Source organism: Arachis stenosperma, chromosome 4, assembly GCF_014773155.1.
Source record: "Arachis stenosperma cultivar V10309 chromosome 4, arast.V10309.gnm1.PFL2, whole genome shotgun sequence".
Lineage (NCBI taxonomy): Eukaryota > Viridiplantae > Streptophyta > Magnoliopsida > Fabales > Fabaceae > Arachis > Arachis stenosperma.
Genome location: NC_080380.1, coordinates 128,182,718 through 128,194,375, shown reverse-complemented (window position 1 = coordinate 128,194,375; position 11,658 = coordinate 128,182,718).

The following is an 11,658-nucleotide window of genomic DNA, read 5'->3' as shown; positions in this document are numbered from 1 at the left end:
GATCTCTCACCATTTATTTTATAGGTAGGACCAAGAATAAATATGAGAGATAAAGTATTTAAAGATAAAAGATCACACTTTACTCTCTAAAATACAAATTTAAAATTTAAAAGATCCAAATTTAAAAAAATGAATTTGTATTTAGAAATTGAAACTAATTTTTAATTAATTAATATTAAATTCAAATTTATTAGCGTTTGACTTATAGAATTTTTTATTTTTTGAATAATTTATAATTTAAACTTTATGATATAAAACTTTAAGATAAAAATATCACTTTCAAAAAAAATCAGCTAATATTAGTTAAAAAAATTGGTTCTTTAATTAAACTCTAAAAAATAGTTATTGGCAAATAATGAAGCCTAATGAAAAATTAAAATTGTAGCTAAATGTTTTTAAAAATTTTGTATTGCATTTGCAAAAATGTAAAATTCTATTGTATTTGTATTTGTTATTTTTATTTTCATTATGAAAAAATCATTTATACTCTTTATTAAGTCTTATCCTCCATAACATAACCATTGTTATAATTGTTAATAGTATTGAATTTTTCAATAACATTGTGAAAGAATAAGAAAAGAAAAGAATTTTTATTGATTGATTGAATTGTATTGTAAATTATGAAGGTAAAATTAAATATATATAAAGTATTGTCTTATGAAAGATAAAAGTAAATAAAGATAAGATAAGAACAACTAAAGATAAGATTAAAAAAAAGATAAGATAATAAAGATTAAAATTATAATTAAATTTATGTATTCTATTGGACTGAATTTGTAGGCTACAAAACTTCTTTATTATTGTCATAAGCTAAGGTGGAAGAGTAGTTTAATAATAGGACATAAATAATCAATAAAATTCTACATCCAAGTCATAATTATAATCAAGTTCAATCAAATATTTTAAATTTATGCACTTCTTCTTCTTTCTACCACCACCTCTTCCTTCTTTTCTCCTTTGAATTTCTTCTTTTTCTTCTTTTTTCTTCTCCTCTTCCATCATCATCATAATTATTATCATTTTCGTTATCATAATCTTCTTTTTATACATATTGTCGATATTGTTATTGTTGTTGAATTTTTCCATGTTGATGATGTTATCTTATCCAAAATTGATTTTGGATATGTTTTTGTTCATAATTCAGTATTGTTCGTGTGATTGTTTTCAAACTAAGTTAATTGTATCGTAATTATTATGTAATTTTGATTGATTACTGAATTAATTGTGTCACAATTATTATATAATTTCGGTTCATTTCTGAGTGAATTAAAGTGTATTTGAACTCATTGTCTTGCACAATTCAAAACTCTTTCTCCACTTCTCCTCATCTTCTACTACTTCCTCTTCTTCATCTTCACCTTCTTATTTTATTTCTCAAAATTCTTTTTTATTTACTCTCTTGAAAGGAATAAAACTAAGGAAAAGAGAAGAAAATATCAAATAAAAAAAAGAAGAAACATATTAATGACATTGTCTAATCCAAAATTGATTTTGGATGTGTTTTTGTTCATGATTTAGTCTTGTTTGTGTGCTTGTTTTCGAACTAAGTTTATGTATGGCAATCATTATGGTAATTTTCTGTTCATTTATGAGTTAATTGTGTCGCAATCCATTATATAATGTCGGTTCATTTCTGAGTGAATTAAGGTGCATTTGGACTTGTTGTCCTGCACAATTCAAAACTCTTTCTCCTCTTCCTCATCATCTTTTTTTGTTTCTTCTTCTTTATTTTTTTTTCTTCATCTTTTTCTTCTTATTTTATTTTTTCAAAATTCTTCTTGATTTACTCAAATTTAATACAATTTTTGAGTTTATGTGTTAAATTTGAGTTTAGCTCTTGGACAAGACCTTAGAAAATCAGTAAAATTAAATAAAAAAATAACAAGAAATAATGCATACAATGAATATTTTTCAAGTATTCTACAAAAATAGAGAAAAAAAGCATTTCATCAACCTTCACAACCCCAAAAAATGAAATCTCCCAAACAATACTGATATGAATTATGAATTTAATATAAGATACCATGAATATACTCCTTTTCTCTAAAAGGCCTTTTTTTTTATTTTTTCCTCTATTGTAGCTAAATTCTCCTCAGTTGAACTTGAAATCTACATGCGAAAATCTCTAAGTTCATATTGGAAATATTTTATTATTTACATACATTGCTTCTCAAACCTGCAGATTCTTTATCATTGTTCTCTACTTCTTTTTTTTCTGAGTTAATTGTGTCACAATTATTATGTAATTTCGTTTCATTTCTGAGTTAATTGTATTGCAATTATTACATAATTTTAGTTCATTTTTGAGTGAATTAAAGTGTATTTATGATTCATTGTCCTGCACAATTCAAAATTTTTTCTCCTCACCTTCTACTGCAATAACAACAATAACAGCAGCAACAAAAGAATGACGATGAGGCGAAAACACGCGAAGAAAAAAAAGGAAAAAGAGCAAAAGGAGAAGGAGGAGGAGGAATGCAAAAAAGAAGACGACGGTAACGTGAAGCCCTAAATGACTTGATTAGAAGAAAGATGTGTGCGTGTATAATCACACTCTTTTTAATGAGAGTGATTTTTGTTGGTGTTGCATCTACTTAGTTAGACTTGAAAAAAAATATTGTTTAAATGTATAACAAATCTGATAAATAATAATTCCTAACATAGCAAGTATAAAATTTTAAATTGAATTTGTGAAATTTGTAATAATAAAATTTTAATAATAATTTTAACAAAGAAGTATTCGTGTGATAATAAAGACTCAGAGATAGATTTTAAGGAAGATAATTCTCTTAAAAAAATTATTTATTAAGATCACAAGTTATTAGCAGTAGTTCAGTGGTAAAAAAATTTTAGTAATATGTATAAAATTTTAGGATTGAATAGTGATTTATCAAACACTATATTGTGAAGTGGCATTTTTATCAAGTAAAAGAGATAAGAATACAAAATACAGTGACATGAAAAATAGCGAAAGATAAGATAATGGTGCAGCTACACAGCCTACACTTGGTGAAAATAAACTGCAATAAAATATTTTCACACTTTTGGCCTTAGTAACAAGTTGTTAATTATGTTATTAAAAAAAAAAGGATTGGACAACCAAACTATTGAATCCCTTTCAATAATGGTAGGCATAATCAAAATCTGTCCTTTTCTCTTTTAAAATTTAGTAAAACTCAAATTTTAAACAAGAGCTTTTGACCAAGTTAAAATAATTTTCCATCTGCATATAGATGTTTATTAGGTTATCAAATAATTTAAATTAAAATATTTAGGCCAATAAGATATTTTTAAAATTCAAAAGTGATTTGGGATTAAAAATAAGTTGATTATTTTATTTACAATTTTAGTTTTCCAAATTTTTAGTTATTTTTAATTCAATCTCATTTAAGGGTTTAGTTAATGAGTTTTAACTAACTGTTGGATTAAAAAATAAAAAGTTTAATTTTTTTCTCAAGACATTTAATATATAATAAACTTTAAAATATACATTTAGTTCATATATTTTTTCGAATTTCCTAATTGTAGTATCTTTAAAAATATATTTAAATCACTTGTTAGAAAAAAATTCAAAATTTTAATAAAAAATTTTATGTATAGACCAAAATTAATCACCATATATTTATATATAAATACATATATTACTTTACATATATTTTAATATATAAATAATTAAATTTTTTTATGTATATAAGATGGTTAAAATTTAATACTTTGTCATAATTAATACCACGGTCCACGGGTATCAATTTACAAAATCTAATATATTTTAAAATAAACTTTAAAATGGAAAAAAATAAAGCATGTGACAAATTAAAAAAAGACACGTGGAAGACGTGAGAGTGAAGGTTGGAAGGTTATATATAGCAGCAGCATCAGCGATTGGGACGTTGTTGGTCGAGGATGTTTCACATATCTCATCTCTTTATCATACTCCATCTTATTAAGCTCCATTCATGGTCCTTACCTTATCCACCGTTCGATTACCTTTAATTGGAAGATTTTCTTATTCAACGGTCAAGAAATTAGTAACTATCAATGGACTCTATATTAGTGGTATGTCTTAGAAAACCCTTCAGATATGTATGAATATTATTATAATGATAATGGGACACCGGACACTATTCCTTCATGTACGGACATATCTCACCGTTTACTCGGCTCGGCTTAAACGGCTGGCTCACTTTAATTTTGCCTCGTGCGGAAATATATAGGTGGAACGGTCAATTGATACATCTTTTAATATATCAATATGAATAATAATAAATAAATAATTGTTTCCCAAAATAATCGTGTTAACTTGATGGATCAGGGGTGTTCATACATCACTCTCGTATTCGATTAAAATTTTAAATAATGGTCGAAGAATCAATCGTATGCCAACAAATAAGAGTTTCAATTGTCTTATTGGTGATATTATCAGGTTGCAAAGAGGAGGAAGAGGACGAGAATATTTGTAATTCAAAGAAAATAATGATATTTAACTCGTGTTTTTGTGTTCATCAAAATTCAATTAGTCATCTTGTATGATAATAAAATTTACGAGTCTTATAATGTTAATAGTTTAGAATCTTGGTGTTTATATACTTTTAACACCAAAATGTCTGATCATTCTTAATTTTTTTTCATCAATACTTAAATGAATTTGACATATATCAACTTATTAAAGTTAGAATATGCTTACACTGTTACAGAATTATTGAGATTTAAAGTCCTCTCACAAGCATGGAGTATATTTACGGAATTACGTATTAGTATTTTTAGTTAAGTAATTCGATCCAATTTTATGAAGTATTCAAGGAGGCTTGTAAATTATAGTAGATTATGTATAGATGTTCATTGTGAAAGACTTTTTGGTTCTGGGAAGGGAAATGCAAATTTTTTCAAACTCACCCCCTCTCAATATTAATTTGAATATACAACTTAACTAATTTTTTTTAAAAAATGAGCTTAACATATAAAGCTGTATTTAGATGTATTACAGAGACAAAAACAAAGAATAATTCTATATTTTATAATATATTTGATTTAAGAGACAAAAATAAAAATACAACTTTATATATATTTTTTAATTAAATCTCTCTATCAATCTTCACTTAAAATATATGGAGACACAGAATTTAGAGGCCATTTTAATTATTTTTTTCTTTATCTCTAATATATTTTACAAATACCAGAGTTTGTCCTTTTTTTCTTCTTCCTTTTCTTTTTCTTAGTTATCATCTGTATTATCTTAGCTTCATCGTCTCTAAAGTTTGCTTCCCTCTAATGCTTATTGGTATGTAACTGAAAAAGAAAGAGTGAAAAAGATGAAAAGACGAACAAAATAAAGGAAGATCCAGTATGAAGGTGGAGTAAAGAAAATGAAGGGTTAAGAAGATGAAGAAAGAGTATGAATATAAAGTGAAAAAATAAATATTGAACTAATTGAAATTTAATAAAAAAAATCAAGAGAACAAAGAAAAGAGTTTTCTTTTATTACAAGATGGGATTTGATCGAAAAAATATTATAGGTTTTTAAAAAAAATCGAAAGGAATATAATGTTTTTTGTTATGTATTTATTTAATTATATCTATCTTTTCAAATATAAAATAAAGACATTTGACAAGTTTTTATTCACTACTACTTTCAAACATAATACAAAAGTATAAAAATATTAAAAATTATTTCTGATCTATCTTTTTATCTTTATATCTTTATCTCTGTATTTTTGTCTTAAGTACAACGTTCAAATATAACTTAAGAACTTATATTATATTTTATATTTAATTTTTAATTACAAAAATGCTTATTTTAAAGTTGTGGTGATATATCGGCTTTTAATTAGAAAAAAAAAGTTTTTTTATTTTTTTAAATACTTTAATAATTTTTTAAAAAATTATAAATTAATTTTAAAAATTATATCAAACAATAATACTTTAATTTTTAATAATTTAAAAATAAAAAATAAAAAATAAACTTTTAAATCTTTCCAAACAAATTCTTAACCTAAAATTATTAACTTGAACATCTGAATTCCTTGCACATATCCTTCACCAACTAGTTCGAAATTCTATGTCTGAGAGAAGCTAAATTTTCATCGCCTCAAAAAGAGTTTAACTAAGAAATTCCTAATTGAATATATCCGATATATAATTTGTTATCATTCGTTGAGAATGAGATGCAATCTCATCTAAATTATTTTACTTTTTATTTGATAGCCAATTTGTTTGAATTGGATTGAATTTTAGTTCGCATCCAGTTCCTCGATCTTGGGGTAATTTAGTCCTCCTCTTTGCCCATTTCTTCCTCTAAAAATCATCTTCTGTGTTGAATTCCATTTTTTTTTAAATTATTGCTGGCACAAATAAGTCTACCTGTAAACTCTATTCATTTTAAATGAACACTTATATTTGATAAAAAGAAATTATGACTTATCTTGTTGGTTTTTCTCTTTACGATTTTTTAATAGTTCATTAATACATTGATTTATAGTGTCCAAATATTTATATTCTTTCAAAATCATTATATCCTTTTCATTTGTTCAGTATATTGAATCTAGTTTGATGGACAATCTCTTTGTTGGAAAAAAAATCTAGTATTTTGTGTTTTTCATCTAATATTTTAATTAACTAAATAAGTGGATTTTAGTATTTTTTATATTTTTTATGATTATGATAATTATATAAATATTATTAAAATTAAAATTATCTTTTTTTATATATTTTAATAATACATTTTTAACAATATTTTTAAAAAAATATTACTAAAGTATTACTTTAAATTTAATAATACTTTTTAAAAAATATTATAATTACCATAATTATCTTAATGTAGGTATATTAGAATGATCCAACTAAATAATATATAAATATTTGTAGGGTAGGAAGAATGCACGCACGTTTATAGCGCTTGGCTTACTAAAAATGTTCATATATCATTATTTGATTTGATAACTAAACAATGTCATATATGGAATTCAGGGTACAACATTTAACAGTACTAATTGTAGTCTTCAATGGCATTATGCCAAATTCTGAGTTGATGACCTAGCTAGGGCTGCTACGCTAGTTGGAATTTCAATTTCAACATCTCTAGCTTCTTACTTACTTTTGCGACTTTGTCTCCACGTTTTCCTTTTTACACTGTTGTTATTGACAATATTAAAAATTTAGGGGATCAGTAACTTTATTAAATTTTGGTCAGTATATAATTAATAAAAAAAAAAATGAGCTATTAGATAAAATTTCACATCAATCTTATACTATTAAAATCATTATTAATGACTATTTGATAGTTACAAATCATAAAAATTACCGCTCTCTAATACTCCTCTATTAATATTTCTCAATTTTTGTTTCAATTAACCTTAAATTATACCAATAACTTTTGTAATCACATGTTTGGCAGATGTAATCATGGAAATCCTTCTTAGTTCTGTTTGTGGTATTTCTTGTGACCAATATTGTTATTTTTATTTGGATATATTGAGTTTTTTTACTTGAATTCTTATAGAGTGATTTTGGTAATATTTATGTCTTTTTCTCTAAGGTAAATCGTTATTTTAAACAATAATTTGAGATACACATGTAAATTGTAAAACAAAACCATGAATTTTATATATAAAATTCGTGTTTAAATTATAGAACAAAATCACTATTTATATATGTTTATTGTGGTAAATTGTGGATAAAAAGATGATTAATTAATGACTATAAATTGTAAGTTAGAATCATAATTTTAAATAAAAATTGTAATTTAGACATTTATGGGACAAAAAACTTTTTCCTAAGCTAAAGAGAGGGTAGATGAGAAAAAATTTTGGAAAAAAATGATTTAATTATTTCGTCGGTTCCTATAATTTTTTTAAATTTTTAATTAGGTCTTTATATATTTTTTAATTGAGTTCCTATATCATATCAAATTTTGTAATTAAGTTCTTATTGCGGCAAAAAAATAGAATTAACACAATATTTTATTAAATAAAATAGAATATTCAGTCAAGTATTAAGTATATTCATTTTATTTAACAAAATATTCTGTTAATTCTAATGTTTTTAATTTTTTATTATGATAATGACTTAATTACAAAATTAGATATGTTATAAAAGCTTAATTAAAAAGAAAAAAGTATAATGATTAAATTAAAAATTCAATAAAACTAAAGAACTAATAAAATAATTAAACTAAAAAAATCTTATCACAAAAATGTCTGTTGTCTCAGTTTCAATTGAATGATATTACTTATATGAAAAACTTTATTCAACAACAACAACAATAATAATAATATATATAGGAAGAAACATAATAAAAAAATTATTAATTTTTGTCTTTTGGTATACTATACAAAATTCATATCTTAATTTAGTAACTATGTTGTTAAAACATAGTTATTTTACGAGATAATTTTTTAAAAAACGTAGTTGAATAAACATAGCAAACCATATAAGAATAACTAACAACAAAAATATAACTAAGGCTATCAAAATATTCACAACTCATATCATACATCAAAAAGTAAATTATCATCATTAACATGCATATAGATTCAGTTAGTCTACAGTCTACGCCTCATATAATAAATATGTACATATATGAATATACGGCACCTAGGATTTAGCCCATATAAAAAGTCTTTAAATTGACACCCAAACTAACATCTCTAAACTCACCTAATCTCTTTGATTTACTAACAAAAGTGAGGGACTACTCAATGTCTATGCTAAGTAAAAAAACTACTGTTTTCGCCTACCAACAGAGGTCTGTTGGCATAGACCAGCACTAGAGCCTCACCTAGTAATCCGTATTGGAATTGTAGTTGTTCCGCAGGAAAAAGTGGTGCATGTAGCTCTGGAAGTATAATCACCTCAGGAGGAAGCTCAAGTATGTACACATCATCATAATCAGGCACAGGTGCCGCTTGATTACCTGGCTAAGCTAGAATGAACTGAGCGGAAAAAGGCTAAATACGTACACATCGGGCTGCGACATCTCATAGAATAGTATCCCGTCTCCATTTGAAGGGAAAGAGTTGGGGTAAGAACTTGGAAGTTTTCAGTAAGATTCAGGTAAACCGAATTGAGCCTCACACCAACATTACTGAAAACTCCCAAGTTCTTATCCCAATCATTTTACTTCAAATGGAGACGGGAGTAATGTTTTATGAGATGTCGCAGTCCTATGTGTACGAAAATTCCAGCTTCGGTAGCTACAATGTTGGAGAGTCTTGCATCAGACTATACGTATTACGAGACAAACCATTTCTACACTTTCTTGATAGCCCGTACTTTGATCCGGATATGTTGTATGATTTTCTCCTTTCATGGTTACATCCCGAATGTACCTACTCAACCTTTTTCCACTCGGATTATTCCAGCTGAGCCAGTAATCAGGCGGCACCTGTGCCTGATTATGATGATATGTACATATCTGAGCTTCCTCCTGAGGTGATTATACTTCTAGAGTCACAGGCACCACTTTCTCCCGCGGAGCAGCTACAGGCCCAATACGAACCATTGGGTGAAGCTTTAGTGCTAGTCAATGCCAACAGACCTCTACTAGTAAGCGAAAATGATAGTAGCAGTTCTTTTAGCGGGAAAGAGGTCCTATAGGAGTCTGAGAAGGATGATTCGGAGGAGAAAGAACTGCCTTCTTCCGGTAGCAACCAGTCTGCGGATGGGCTATACAGGGGTTTGCTTAATGGAGATAAAATCACCATCCCTGCTAGACATACAATTATCCAATTCTCAAATATTTAGGACAATCATTCACAATCTTACATTCATCAAATATTTAGGATAAGGCCCCATTCATCAAATTTAAAATCAAGACATTTATTCTATAAATATTTAAATCATTGACATTTAATCAGGATAAGATCTTCTTTTGTATCACAATCACGAAGTGAGACAAAACTCACGTCCTTGCCAAATTGATAATCATATCATAGTTAACCATAAATCTTACAGACCAATAATTTCACTTTTTCTATAATCTAAAAATTAATAGTCAATTATCTTTTTCCAAAGAGTCATTTAAGTTTTTACATTGATTCTTATATTAGTACTTTCAAGATATTTAGCAATAATACCGAAATTCCTTTTTTAAATTTCATATCCAAGGCTGTCACCAAAACAGTCTTGACAATCCATTTTTTTCCTACCTTAAAAATATCAAATGACCTCAAAAGTCAGAACCACACAAATTTTATACTCACACGACCGTCTCGGACTAAGGTTTCTGTTAATCTAAAGATTATAATTTTCTAACCATTCTTGCTCCAAAAATGAAGGAATAACCGTGGCTCCCCTATTTCACAGTAGCCCTACACCTTGTTGCTTTACAAGGTTCCTATACGTCACATAACGATTACGTACTAGCCCGTTTTCATAATATAGGTATCTTAGAAACACTATACTTTGTTTTAGTTTTATTCCCAATGCATTCTGATTTAATTTAGATTTTACATAATTTTTACAAAAAAGGTTGTTATGCATTTTCAAAAACCAAAAAAGACAGCAGCAATATCCAATTCAAAAACCAATATAAATTTCAGTTTAAATCTAATAACTCTCAAAATTAACATGGTTCAACTAGACTCGTTTAAGTTTCTTTTGCAATTAGTTCCAGGTCAATATCATTCCTAATGAAAGAGTTATGTAACTTGGAAACTAGTTCTTCTTTTGCACAATTCTATTTTAAAAACTAACGAATACAACTTCTTTCAAGTAGCATAATTTACTCATTAAAACTTAGATCACCCTAAAATTTGGACTGAACACTAGATATACCAAGCTTTTATTTATATTTGATTGAAACGCAATAGGTGTTCAGTTCTAGGAGTTGAGTACTGGATGTTGCTGACATAAGTGCTGGAAAACTATTTTCTCTGCTTCAGATAATACTTTTCAAAAAAATAAACTAGATTCATCAAACTTTCAAACAAAATTAGTTTGATCTCAAAATTCAATTTGTAGCAATCGTGGCGAGGCAAAAAAATTGTTGTCCCGCTCAAAATTCTGCAGCAAAAAAGTTTCAACAACCATACTTCAAAAATTTACCATAATTCACACAGTTAACGAACTACCCCACAATTCTCCAATCTAACTCTAGACATCCTAGGTTCACCCTAAACTTTGTCCCACGTAATTCTGATCATTATGAAAAGAGTTATAATCATTTAAAGTTGCTGCACTTTTCATAATGATGCAGAAAAATAGATTTAAGATTCTAATTTCGAAAATTTATAACTAATTCCACATAGGGATAGCAAAAACACCTGGCAAGGCGGCTACCTGTGGGGATTTATCCACCGGGAGGGGGGTATGGGGCTTGGAAATGGGGGACGGGGGATGGGGCTCCGTATAATAAACGGGGTAGGGGGTAGAGATTCCCACCCCGTGGAAACTGGTTTAACCTCTGTTTATTTGAAAAGACTAAAATGCCCTAATATATATGAAAAGACTGGTTTTTTGCTTAGCGTTTAACCGTTCGAGGAGAGGATAGGAGAGGAGAGAAATCTGAGGAGAGGCTCTGAAGCTTTTGAATTTTCATTGATGGTTACGGTTCTCATTCTCATTATCTCATATATGTTAGCTTCAGAGCCTCTCCTCAGATTTTTCTCATCTCCTCTCCTCAAACGGTCAAACGCTCAGCCTCTCAGGCTTTAATGTATAACC